The sequence below is a fragment of the Ambystoma mexicanum genome, chromosome 13 (assembly GCF_040938575.1).
Source record: "Ambystoma mexicanum isolate Mex_15411 chromosome 13, UKY_AmexF1_1, whole genome shotgun sequence".
Taxonomy (NCBI): domain Eukaryota; kingdom Metazoa; phylum Chordata; class Amphibia; order Caudata; family Ambystomatidae; genus Ambystoma; species Ambystoma mexicanum.
In genome coordinates, this window is record NC_090938.1 from 321,668,831 (window position 1) to 321,683,439 (window position 14,609).

At 44.9% G+C, this 14,609-nt stretch overlaps 1 protein-coding gene across 1 annotated transcript in view; it reads right to left on the reverse strand.

Annotated features, from left to right (window-relative positions):
* The window catches only part of ADCY4 (adenylate cyclase 4), a 1,677,325-nt gene that overhangs the window by 1,445,862 nt on the left and 216,854 nt on the right, over positions 1–14,609 (reverse strand). The gene's annotated exons all lie outside the window — the stretch shown is intronic.

Genomic DNA, 14,609 nt, shown 5'->3' on the forward strand with positions numbered 1-14,609 from the left:
AAAATGTGTACTATGAGGCCACTTTGAAAATTACTTGCAGGGCCTCTTTTGGTTCCCAGTCAATCCCTGCTGCTGGCAGAGGAACTTCGTTACACGGTTGGACTGGGACAAGAAATAGGCCCGGACACCCAAAAAAAGTGGGCCACCCCTCGCCTCAAAAAAGAGGCCCACCCCTGGCCTCACTACCCTTGACCTCTGATGACATCACCGGAAGTGATGTCATTTGACCCCACCCCAAAGTGCCATCGGGGAGCGATGAAAGACGACCATTCACCCCTTGACAAAACAGGAAGTGGCATTGAATAGCATTGGGCCTAACTACACTACGAAAAATATGGTTGTGATTTCACTAATGTGATATACATTTCATACAAGAATGGATTACCAAATGTATCATTAATATCATCTGTGTGTATAGATGCATATTATCAAATTACTGTGAATGCAAGCAGACGTCCAAGGCCAAATGATGTTATTGTATAGCACTTACACTTAAGCTCTTTTTTTATAAAACAAATATGCATACAATATCACCCAACCTGTGTTGGTACTCATTTATCGACCTAAGAAGGATGAATGGCCTTGCTGGGATTCAGACCTGCAGATCACTCACACATCGCAGCAGCGAGCGCTCAACCCACTGAACCATCATATCAGCTATAGTAAAATGAGCAATTATTCTGTAGTGGATACCATTAAACTGGTAACTGAGATGAGACTACTATGGCTCAGGGCCTACTGATCTACATCAAAAATGATATGGTTTTTCTCCATGAGAATTCTAAGGTCATCTACCCTTATGGTAATGAGTGGAGTTTCCAGACTGTCACTTTCCTTCATCTGCTTGGATACAATGTATCAGAGAGTGAGAGAGAGAGAGAGAGAGAGAGAGAGAGAGAGAGAGAGAGAGAGAGAAAGAATTAGGTGACAATGTAATCTAGCAAAATGGCACCTATCTGAAAGAGGCCAGTGGTAGGAGTGCAGGGTTACAAGTTGTTTTTCCTTGTAAGGCCCACTCCCCCTTGCCCGACTAGCCAACACCCCCTAAGATCTCTGAACACCTTACACCACCCCCACAGACGGCTGCCACAGGACTGGGCATTAGACCATGAACTCTAACCAAATTATGACCAAGCTCTTCTCTAGCCAAAGGCGTAGAAAGCAGATTGGCACACAAGAGTCAGCTACTTCTGATCTGCATCCATCAGCAGCTGTGATCGAAGTGGGTAGAAGCAGTGCACCGCTACTTTTTATTAAGTTTTACTGTTTATATACTTTTGTTTTCAAAATAAACCCTTCCGGAATGGTTTCATTTGAAAACAAAAGTTTAGTAAGAATTTGAAACGTGCACTTTAAGTGCACTGCACTGAGCGTTCCCTTAAACCGCAGGTGCATGTGTTTGAGGTTTTTATTGGTCAGTGGGGGCACGGAAATAGGGATTGTGCGAGCTGTGGCAGGCAAGTTGGGAACATAATTCAACTACTTTTCTACACTTTGATCACGGATCACCACCACAGGGTTCTCATGTGCCTCTCCCACTGATGACCCACCCCCTTTTTCTTACAGATCCACACAAAGTGAGGCCACTGATTGTGGCAAATACTGAAGACCACTCACATTACCTTCAGGATCTGGACTGTGTTCCTTCTGCAATTTTCAGTTTGCATTGTTGCATTTGTTCACTACCGGATTACCACCAACACTCCTCCCCTCGCACTTTACTTGTTTGAATGTTCCAAGAATTTGAAGATCTGAACCTTCGCCCACTCCCCTTCGCCTCGTGAGGAGCTGGATAGTGACTCTGTTCAATGCTAGCACCTTATAAATCACCAATAAATAAATGAATAAAACCTGGGCCTGAAAGAAACCCCCGTGCACCTGGCTACCAGGATCACGCACTGAAGACCAGGATCACACACTGAAGCAATGGCGACGTAGCACACGCTGCCTTACAGAAACTGTCAAGGAAATAAATTAGAACTTTTGACCTTTAGAGTTTTAGATATTCCATTGTAGGTTATTGTCAAATGTGCATTATTGGGAATTGGCTTTTGTGCAGACATGAATGGCACTTTTTGTCTGCTTACAAAGTCAAGAGATAGAAAAAGTCTAAAACATGTCCATGTTAATCCAAGGATGTTCTCTCCTTACTGGGGCCTTACTTGGGCAGGGGGGAGACTCCCCCAGCCCTACACCCCATACCAGTCCACCAGAAGCCACTGCATGTGGCCTGGTCCTCACAGCAGGATGCTCCTCCTCCTCCAATTGGCGGGGGGGCTAAAGCACAGAGAGGTCAGGCCTCTGGAACCACTGCATGCAGGAGTTCCCTGCATCACAGGGGCTGTGAGAAGGGGAGCTGAGCATTGATCGCTCTGGTCCACACGCATGGCAGTGCCCTTGGGCGATTGCCATTACACCAAAACGCATCACAGAGTCTGGAAGTGTCAGAAGGGCTGGGGACGCCACTGCTACTACTGCGCCTGCGCCAGATCACACTCTTCTCCCCCAACCTATGGGCATGGCAGTAGTAGTTTTGCCTGACACCCCACCAGCCATGGTCGGATAAATTGCTTTGATGAATGATGGCTTTGCAGGTGTTTTTTTTTTTGTTCCCTAAAAAAAAAATTCTTCAATTTTTTTTTCTTCAAAACCGGCCCAGGAGTGGGCAGAAAAACAGGCCCCCACACCCCAGGGACGATTTCGGCCCGGCCACGGGCCGAAAGGCCGAAGGGCCAATCCGACCCTGCTTCGTTACAAATATACCAATAGTATTTGGATTAGATATAGATCTAATCCACATACTCATTGTTGACAAGCAGCCCTCAATGCAGACCTCTGATCCAAAAAGCCACACACACTCTGATCGTTCGAAACCTCTCGTCTTTTCCTAGCAAATGAGAATAGTGTTTATCACATCCAAAATATGCCATACCTTCTGATCCTGGAAGCATGACGTTATCCTCACTGACGAATTGTAATTGCTCTGCATACTCGAGTACAGCCTCCCCACCCCCTAGTCATAGTGGCATCACCCCAGCTTCCAGGGAGCCCCATACAGAAGCTTGACCAGGTCCTACTTAGGTTATTTTCGGTTTCATGGCCATGGCCCCATGTCGACTTGTAATTGACGCTCTGGAAGAGCACTTCATGCAACTGTTCTTCTCTAGAGATCTGACAGCAGGACTTGAAGGCCATTTGGGTTATATTGTTTCTGCCCAGTCTGAACTGCTGTTACCAGAACTTGGACTCAGCAGTTGTACTTTTCTGAAGACCCACAAAGGCTGTAAGCGGCAGGTCTGACTGTACACATGATCAGACCTTGTAGATTGGGTGTTTGACCTTTTTGTGATGATCTGGGGAATAAGTGGTAATACGGAAGATGACATCTATCCTGTTGCTTCTCACTGAAAGATGGCGGGGAGATATGCCCAAGCTGCCTATACTCTATGCACACAAACCTTTGACCCTGTAAGAATCTCTATCATTTATTGTGTTTTGCCAGATATAACCTATGTATCCAAATGTGAGTTGAGGGCTGTATGACAGAATTTGCCAGGATGGAATTCTTGCAAAAACTGGCCACCATTGAGTAAGGATTGGTTGCTCTATGTCAATGAGGTTGACCCTCCCCCATGATTAGTCCTCTTCTGCAGACTAAGAGTACAGAGTGACAAGCATGTCCACCAGTGGTAGTCCAACACTCCATCTCAGCAACTAAACTGAGAGATCAAGATAGGATTTTGAAGTTTGGAGTACTTCACTTTCTATTTTCTGAAGTTGTGAGTATATTCATTTTTTGGGAGTACCAAAGAAATATAGAGCATCTACATTGTGCACTACTCTTCTGGTACTACTGGCCAGAAAGCATTGGTTGAGCTGTGCGATTCGAAGCAAATGACTAGCCCCTACATGTCTGTTGTTTCATGTTGGGAGTATGTGTACTCTGTGCTGTGTCACAATTGACGAACCCGAGTGGGTAGAGAAGGGGGACTGAATATTCCCACGCTATTCTGACATTGCAGTGTTTGCCTTGTGAAAGCAAAAAGAAGATATCAGGGCTGAGTACCCCAAAAGGAAATACACCAAACGCAGGTTCAAAAGATACACAAATCTTTATTCTACAACTGAACAGTTTCAAAGGACAAAGCAACAGATAGCTATCCGGCCCTCAGTACAACACAGTGAATTCCAGCCCTGTTCGATGTGTTCAGTGAGTGGGACTATACATCAGAATAGTCGCACCTTTTATACAATCCAAAACATGATATCCAACCCAATTGTCAGTTAATGAATCTCGGATCTAGTGTTTGTGCAGAGTTCGTTCCTAATTTATGCATCTATACATTTAGGGGTTATCCTTAATACATTCGCCAACAAGTTACAATAGCAACAGTGTGTCTTTGGATTTCATATTGAGCATTCGTACACATTTATACAATATAGTTAAACAAGTGTTCACATTAGATGCTCGAACAGTATTGTGCACAAAATATGTTCATGGATTAGGTTCGTTGGTACAGGTAATCCTCTTACACAGGTCAACGAAGGACAAGGTCTCAGTACATGACCCTAACATTTGGCCTGCGGGCAGTTTACACATTAACTTGTACACAGAGATCAAGACGGCCATGTTACATTCAAAACGACCCTGTCCACCATCCTAGAACACAGGGTGACTTTAGAGTGAGAATCTAAAATGGCGGAAGAACCTAAAATGGCGGCTAACACAGATCTAAGGTCAGGACCTTGCAACACGGATTTCCTCGTAGAGCGACTTGGCCTAGGCCAATATATATACATATGATCTGGAGGGTATAATATGATTTCTCGTTCGACAAACCCTCCTTTTGGCCTATGCCAAGCGCTAAACTACTTCTAATCACTTTACGAATAATTCCACGTCTCAATGTCCATACACCCTGAATTACCATCGGAGATATCTATTGCCATTAGGTCGGTCACCAGAATTTCTTTCAGCACATATTCATTGGAGTTCTTGTCTGGGGCATATACCTTGCGTCCTAATTTACCCATCGCCTGTGCACAACATCCTCCTAACATCGAACATATACCAGGAAGGCATTGTATCCAGTAACAAAGAAACAACAGAACTCCCAAAATGATCAGCAAGACCGAAAGTAGCTTCCATCCCCAAGATCGCAAGAAGTCCCAGAACCAAGCGCTAAGATCCCAGTTTCCCTCGGGAACATGCACTTCTGAACTTAGGACATGCACATTCTGTATTGCCTTGAAGATAGTTGGGGAGGAATCTGGCAAAAAAACACAGCAAGCGGACCCCACTAATTTACATACCCCTCCACGTTCAGCCAGGATGACATCTAATGCCATCCGGTTCTGAAGTTCTACTAACCTTATTGCTTTCTGTTCTAAAGTCATATTATAGAATATGTCAGCGGTCTGTTTGATGGTTCTCTCCAGTACTCTCGCTAGTCTCCTTATATCTTCTGAGATCAGTATTTGTCCCCAAAATGGCACAAAGCATTTCACTACGTCTCCCAGAACGTGTGCTGGAGTGTCATCATTCTCGTCCCGCCGTGGACAAGCTTTTGAAACCTCTACAGTACTGGCTATGAATACCCCGGGTAACAGGATCCCTAAATAACAAGTCCCCTGCCATCCCTGGGTAACCATGGAAATGCTACATTACCGCAAAGTAGACAGGTTCGCCTACATACAAAGGTCTTTCTTCCCCAGTCAAATTCACAACGTTGGCGCAACCTTTAAAATCACCCATTGACTGAGTACCATTCCTCTGTATGCAGAAAGAAACTGAATCGGGGCTATTATTGACAGTGTAGGAAGGAGGTGTGGCATCCTTATTGCCTATAGAAGCCATTTTAAAAGAAATCAAAGATTTAAAAGGATGAGACAGTCTATCAGAAGGCCTAATAGAAGCAACATTAGGCTTACTCCTATTCGCAAAGAGCGAGCAACCCAAGGGAGTCAGAACACGTTTTTCAAACTGATTCAAATTAGTCCCATCAAATTTCCCTGAGATGCTGTCATTCCAGCGACCAAAGAATAGTGCTCTAAGAGAAGCATAGCATGCAGTTGTCAAAGGTAAAGGATGAATGTACGAAACTAGCCCATTATCCCCATGCTGTGGTAAATGTGAGCAGACCCAACAGTTGGACTTATTAAAGATGGCATGTGTAGCATTCATGATGAGTAATAATGTGTTGTTATGATATCTCTGTCTATGCTGAGAGTCCCTAGGAGATAGAGTGTGCAGATGCACGAAAAGAGTAGAAACAGTAGGTACATTTTCAGTCTCCAACAAATTCTCAAGTGGATGTACTTCTTCTAGGTACCAGAAGCCTAAAACAATGACTATTATAAAACCAATTAACATTATCACAAAGCAGCAGTACGTGTTTGGGGCCCGCATAGTTAAATGTTTGTTTCCGTAGCTGGTCACACAGTCTTTTCCCTTTTCCATACGAGCGGAAGCGGTTGCAGGCATTGTAGTCTTCAAACGAAAAAAACACCAATGTTTTTAGCTGGCGGCCTCCAGGCCGAGCATCTTCTTAGTCCTTCCACAAACCCTAGCCAACAGAATCCCCTTTTCAAAGAATTAATTGGGCCAAAAGCAAGCCCTTGATGACTTTCTTCTTCTCCGAACGCACAGCCGAACCGTGCCGTAAGTCTATTTCCTTGGACGCAGATCGTACCTTGCGGGAAAGGTAAGAGTTCAGCCGGATTAAGAACACAACACCTCTTAATTTGAATGTGTGGCGCAAACAAGATCAATTCATGTCTCGTCAACCGTGCGGAAGTGAGTTGTTGCATTTGAGTTCTGTTCAGTAGAACATCTACAGAGTGAGGTACCATCAGGGTTAAAGCATGGCCTAGGACCATTCCCTCACTCTGTTTTACAGACGCAGCAGCAGCAGCGACAGCTCCCAAACATCTTGGCAAAGCGCATGCTGCAGGATCAAGGGCGCATGGCCTATTCTTCCCTCCATGTTCCTGCGTTAATACAGCCAAAGCACATCCATCACATTCATGCACAAACAACACAAAGGCCTTTTCATAATTTGGTGTGCCCAAAACCGGTGCCAAGCACAATGCAGTCTTGAGAAAATCAAATGTACGCTGGTGCTCCATGTTCCACGGCAATGGCAAAGAAATGCCCTTCTTCATCAGAGCCAACATCGGCTTAATCGTTAACGAAAAATTAGGGATCCACTGCCTATAGTAAGAAGCCATTCCTATCAAGGCTCTAACTTCTTTCTGTGTATTTGGAACAGACATGCTAGAAATTAGTTTTATCCGTTCAGGCGTCAATCTTCTTCCCTTATTAGACAGGAGATAGCCTAAATATGCAATCTCAAACAATATTGAAATTTTTTAAGCGAAGTTTTATGTCCGTGTTTAGCCAGGTGAATAAGTAACAACACAGTGCCCTCCTTACAAGTGCTCTCTGAGTCGGCAGCTAAAGGCAAGTCATCAACATATTGAAGCAGCGTACAAGTAGAGGGCAACTCAAGGGTATCAAGCTGCTCTTTAAAGCCCTACTGTAGATGCTAGGACTTTCCGTGTAACCTTATGGTGCATGGGTAAATGTGAAGGAGCGTCCCCCTAAGGTGAACGCGAACAAGTATCTACTGTCTTTGTGTATAGGAATACTAAAGAAAGCATTCTTTAGATCCACAACACTAAAGTGAGTAGCTGAAGCCGGAATCATAGTCAATATCGTCGTCACATCAGGCACAATTGGAAATTGTGGAGTGACGATCTTATTGATGGCACGTAAATCAATTATGAAATGAAAAGGAATTGCATTACCGCCTTTTTTGTACCCGGGCAAAATCGGACTAGTGCACAAACTACCTGCAATTTCCCCAATCACCCCTCGATGCACAAAATCGGAGAGGATGCATTTCAAAGCTTGCACACCATCGATCGAGATCTTATACTGTGGAATACATGGGAGCTTTACTCCATGCTTCAAAACGATTTTAACAGGCTCAATTTGCAAAACACCGACATTATTGTCATCAATTGCCCACAAACACTCCGGAACATCACTAAATTCCGGCGTCAAAGGTCTAGTCAAGAATGAGAGACAGAAAGTTGCTGTGGTGAAATCATCAAACGCACTCCATCAGAGGAACAATGAATTACCGCATTTAATTCCTTCAACAGATTCAACCCCAGCAAATTCTCCCCACAATTTGAAGTCAAAAGGAATGGGCCGTGGTCTGTTAAGGGATCCAAAGAAATAGGTACCGGCGAAGAAACCAGGCAGACAACTGGTGTGCCAGAAAACCCTACAGAAACGTTAGTTTGCCCTGACAGTGGAATGTCTGGAACCCGAGAATGATCAATGGTCAGATGAGCAGTGGCTGAAGCATCGTCTAGGTACGACACTGCTGCTAAACCAGCAGCAATCCCAATCATAAGGTTAAACAGAAACAGCCCGATATGTATACTTCCTTTGCCTTTTAGGGTAGTGTAGACCGGGGGCAGTCTATACACTTCAGGAGCGGTGTGATCTGGTACAGACGTAAAACAAAGATCAATAGTACGATAACCAAAATACCAAAATATATGAATGTTCAATCAAGCTTCTTTGAAAATAGGATCAATAATAAAGCTAACAAAAATGTACACCACTAATAACAACACTACGGGCCCACCTCTCTAAGGGAAAACACAGAGAAAGCAGACTTTAAATTAAAAGAGCAGTCTTGGTTGCAAGACGGGTGCTCCACACAAGATTTCAGCAGCATAATGTCAAAGTAAATAAAAATGTTTTTCAAAAGGTAGAGAAGGGGGCTTAAAAGTGACTATGGTCTTTTAAGGGGGCTGGGGGATAGGGTCACTTCAAATACCTTTATTTCCTGTCTTTCAGGGCTCAACAGCATTGCTCCAGGCTTTTTGGTGTCAAGCTGGGAATCAGGGCAATTTTGGAGCTGAGCAGGAGTCGAGTCAGGGAGTGGTTTCGTAGGGTTCCAAAAATGTGGTGTTGTTCAGCACCGTAGATAGATTGCAGGACGAAGATGCTGGGGATGGCAGGTGGTGTTGGGCCAGCGGCGCTGGAAGAATTGACATTCTTGGGTGTGGAGAAGCAGAGACATCTATGATCGGAAAGTTTGTAGAGAGCACTTGTCAAGTTCTGTTGCCTCCATTGTGAAGGGTCATGAGTACTAGTGTCTCAGTTGCAGTGGGCCTTCTCCAGCCAGATGGCCATCACAAATTGGCCATTTGGGATGCTGGGTTACACAATTATGAAAATTCGAACCAGACTTATGTACTGCTTAAAAGTCACCTCTGCCTGTTGGAAATGAGTTCTTCAGCAGCTGTGTTCAGTAATGCACACGTGACATTTGTATCTGCCCTGTTACCACTGCAGAGCAGCTACTGGGGAGGTCAGTAGACTGTCACAACAAGGTATATGTTTGCCTTATGCTTTTTGTCATGGACCATTATGAAAGCGGGATCTGATTAGCATATCTTAATTTGAGAAACAGAATTACCTGCATCGTTTTATTATTAAAAATAAAAAAAAAGGTCAGGCTTCCTGCCCTCACAGATGACATTCTGTCACAGTGCCTGCTTTAAGTAGCTGTGACACTAGACCAAGACTCCAGAATGCGGCTGTCATGTTGGTCCAGCCTTGAATCAAATTTAATTTAATGGATTCAGTCTTGCATAATTGAGGACATGAAGACCCATGACTTCCACTTTTTTCCAATTCACACACTACAGGCATTTATCTAGTTTATCAAAGAAGAATTGAAACCTTTACTAGTCTTATTCTGGAGAGGAAAAACTGAAACACTACTTCCTGGCCTCACATCTGATAATCATGGCAGACATTACACAGCTTCATCATTCACACACGTGCATTTACATAGGCAGTCGGGTACAGATTGCCTCCCTCAACACACCCCGCAATTACTCTGTGGATTACTTTCTATGAATAAGGGGGGCCAGACAAGCTCTTCTTATTGTGGCAAAACAAGGCTGCAGTTTATTATTACATATTTACAACCATAAATTAAAAACACACATTAGTTTAAGAACACAGATGATCGCAAGCACATTTTGTTAAGTCTTCCTTCATCGCACCCCCCATTTCCGTCTGCTACCCACCGTTCACTGATAATGGTGTGTTATTCAATAAGTGCTCCCACATAAGCGCTTTACAAAGAACATATATACCTACATACAATATCACCCAACCAACATTGATACTCATTTATGAATGCACAGAAAAAGCATATACACCATTATGCAGCCATGGCAATGAATTTGGGTTTACGCTTCAGAAGAGCATGGCGTCATAGCAGATGACCACAGTATTCGAAACTCTTCAGTGTTTATACTGACTTTCAATAACCGCCCCACGCAATTTGCAGATAGGTAATAATCAGCAACGGGAACCTCTTTCACTGAGTGGTTCCGCCTGGTATCTTAGCTAATGAGCGCCAAGCTCGAGTTGTCCATGATGCCCCTTGGAACTCAAATTATATCTTGTTAGTCTAATGATTGGGTATGCTCCGACATACCTCTCCTACCAATGCAACTTCTTGTTAGTCTAATGATTGGGTATGCTCCTGCATACCTCTCCTACCAATGCAACTTCTTGTTAGCCTAATGATTGTGTATGCTCCTGCATACTTCTCCTACCAATGCAACTTCCAGCAGTGCCGGCGGTGCAGAAAATAGACAACAAAGAAGCAGAGACTACATGGGAAAATTGCACGATGTCCTGACCTCTTCCAAACTTCCATCGCTTGCCTCCTTCCCATACCAATGCAACTTCTTGTTAGTCTAATGATTGTGTATGCTCCTGCATAACTCTCCTACCAATGCAACTTCCAGCAGTGCCGGCGGTGTAGAAAATAGACAACAAAGAAGCAGAGACTACATGGGAAAATTGCACGATGTCCTGACCCCTTCCAAACTTCCATCGCTTGCCTCCTTCCCACAAGTAGACAGGTAAAGACCTGAAGTATGCCAGAGGGGTGGCAGGACCCAATGCATTGTAAGATAACACGTGATATAGACGAAAGAGTACAAATTGGTCTTCTAGATGCTAGTGAAGCATGGACCATCTCTTGTCCTTTTACGTAACTACCAGCGCTGGTGATTGGGCTGGCTCTCGCCGGATCCGAGATCCGCCACCAGATGTGTAGCCAGATCTCGGGATCCAGCCAGAGTCAGCTGCCCCAAACCCAGGCTCTGGCTGGGTTACTTAAAAAAAAAAATTAAGATAGCGCCTGCGACAGCATGGAGTAGGGGTGTGCACTTGCATGCCCTCTCCTTTCCACCTACCCTTCCAATCACTCTCCTGGCATGGAGCGATTGGAACGGTAAGGGTGACAGGAGATGGCTCATTCTCACTTCAGCCCTTAAGTGTGTGTTTCCAGATGTTACCTGCTTGTAGCAGTGAAGCTGCTTTAAACTATTATTTTGGACATTTCCTTTGATCAGAGGGCAACTGCCAGCTCAGCCCCCTCTAAACTCTGCCTTCTCGGACAGAACTCTGCCCCCACCCTGGCCCTTGTGGGATTCCCTGCCAATTTTGTTGCATTTCCACCAGTGGTATCTATGGTGTGTTTTCTATTGCCCAGCTCCATGGTACTCACTTTTATCAACCTCTAAAAGGGGTCTGAAGGTTATTTCTCTTCAGATGTTTTGGACTGTGGGCCCTTCCTCCCCAGAAAGGCACATTCTCATGCGAACAACCTCCCTTTTACGAGGATCATAATCACGCTCATCTCTCACTGAACATTGGTAAGTACATGTTCTGCTGTACGTGGGCCTTTCCGGCGTGGGGGCCAGGATAGGTGGAGCGGAGACTGAACAGTTCTGTTTAACAGGTTACACTCACTCGCCAATCTCCCACCTTGTGGTACATGTTGAACATAAAGGGCCTGATTAATGGAATTGTTTGCGTGGTGCAAAGTGACTTTTCTCAGCCAACAATAAGGGTTGTGTTGTACCCTGGAATCCCCGCAAGTCGAAATGTTAAAGACCACGCTATCCAACTACCTTAGCCTTAACCGCCAAACATTATTTTTCCATAAACCTGTCATTCGGTTCGATCGCGACGCTCGTGCACATGACTTTATTTTGAATTACATCTTTACCGTGAGACAGATTCTGTAAACTACATTGCAGTAACCTCATAGCTGCCATGATCACCGCAGAAACGGCAGTCACTATACCCGCTGCAACAAATATAACTTACATTAACTCCCGACGTCAGGCTTTCATTTGCGAATAAACAGTTGCTTACCCCCAACTCATTAAAGAAGTGGCGGTCCTGCCAGAAATGCAGTTTTGCAGGTCATCTTTAAAACACTTGCCATTCCACTGAAGCGGGCCCTGGTGGTACTAACCCGCGTGCTTGTTGGCATCACAATGTCCCATTGCCCTTCAACCTGGTCTGGTTCTGTAAGCCCAGCGCGCAAAGGGCGATTTACTTTCTGAGAAGGAGCTGCTGTTTGGCTGTGCTGCGAGAGACGGGGAGAACTGCCGGTGCAGTGAAACAAAGACACAAGGCTAAGCCCCGCCCCCTTTTCCTTGCTCCGCCCGACCAGGAAGTGAGCCAGGAAGTGAGGGAATAAAACACGGCCCCATCGACCCTTGCGGCGCTAAGCCCGGCGCGCAAAGGGCGATTTACTTTCTGAGAAGGAGCTGCTGTTTGGCTGTGCTGCGAGAGACGGGGAGAACTGCCGGTGCAGTGAAACAAAGACGCAAGGCTAAGCCCCGCCCCCTTTTCCTTGCTCCGCCCCAACCAGGAAGTGAGCCAGGAAGTGAGGGAATAAAACACTGCCCCATCGACCCTTGCGGCGCTAAGCCCGGCGGGCAAAGGGCGATTTACTTTCTGAGAAGGAGCTGCTGTTTGGCTGTGCTGCGAGAGACGGGGAGAACTGCCGGTGCAGTGAAACAAAGACGCAAGGCTAAGCCCCGCCCCCTTTTCCTTGCTCCGCCCCGACCAGGAAGTGAGCCAGGAAGTGAGGGAATAAAACACTGCCCCATCGACCCTTGCGGCGCTAAGCCTGGCGCACAAAGGGCGATTTACTTTCTGAGAAGGAGCTGCTGTTTGGCTGTTTGCTGCGAGCGGTGAGCGAGAGAACGCTGCTGCCCACCCTCCCGATTACGCAGCTTGCAAAGAGAATAACAAACGCTGGCTATTGAAGAGTCACGTGAGCCGGTGTGGAGATGTCGACGGCGCAACCAAATATGCTGAGGCGTTGACAATCGGAGCCTGGAGCAAAGGACCATGTGACGAATGGCCAATTAAATCAAGTAAGTGCGAGTGTGAGTGCAGTAAATTTTCGCTACCAAATTTCCACAGCAAAATGTTTAAAAACTGTGAACATCGAAAATGGCATGATCGAAACGCCTGAGTATGATGAAGATAAAATAACAAGGCACCAAAATTCTAGCACAAGAACTAAGAGCCTCCCAGAAATTTTGGGAGGCATAAATGCTCCGTATTACACCGAACTAGGGATCGAATACACTGAGATCGAGCAAGTGTCTTTGAGCTCACATAACAAAGTGGAGTCTCAGGCAACATTTTGCCTCCAAAAAATACCAAACAGGAACGAAATAGCAAACAGCCCCTTACCGGTGGCATTAATGGAGGCGAGCCCCAGATTATTACCCAAACTGGATGATGGCATTAATACGGCAACAAGTTACCAATGTGACCATACAGACATCGATGAAAGGGTAGGAGAAAAAGCAAACAAAGGAGACAAATGGACGTCATCACAAAATGATTTTAATGATGACAAGATAATAATAAACACCAACGAGGATGTATTTACATCCGAGGCCATATACAAACAAAATACACCGAAGAGAACAGAGGATAGAAATGGACATCCTTCAGAGACTTTACACACAAATGGAGACGCTTTACACAGGAGAGACTCAAATGCAATTGCAAATAAATTGCCAAACGATTCGAGAATCATAAACCAAACCCTGACCACAAACTATTCAGTTGATATTAATACAACTAGTCCACAGGAAAGACTATTGATGACGAAAGCTAAATTGAGACCGAGCCAAACTATAACACATAAACGGCCAGATGATAAAACATATGAAACTTACAAGGCCCAGCCACTAGGCTGGGCCTTGTAATCTGTTTCAGGTGAAACAGATCTGTTTCAGGTGAAACAGATTGCAGTCCTACTGAGCCCATCCTGTGTTCGCAAAAAAGAAATGGCAGTAAATTGAGCGAGAATGATAGACACTCAAACCAATTGAAATGCGACAGAAGAAGTCGAATTAATTGTATGTCAACGTCCGAACCTGACGACTCGAACATCACCGACACAGATTCCACCACTGACTCCTCGCTAATGGAAAGACAATTCCCGAAAATACGAAGAGGCCCGGGAGATCAGCTGAAAGAGAGAAAAACTCCAAATGATGATGAACAACGTAAATGTTGTACAAACCTAATAGGCCAAATTATAAATGAACTTCGACCAAACCTCACCTCTGCACTGACAATCATGGTGGCTCCATTGATAAAGTTATATGAACAACTGAACGAAACAAGTAAGGATCAAAACACGCTTATGGCTTTGCTGAACTCCAAAACAGTA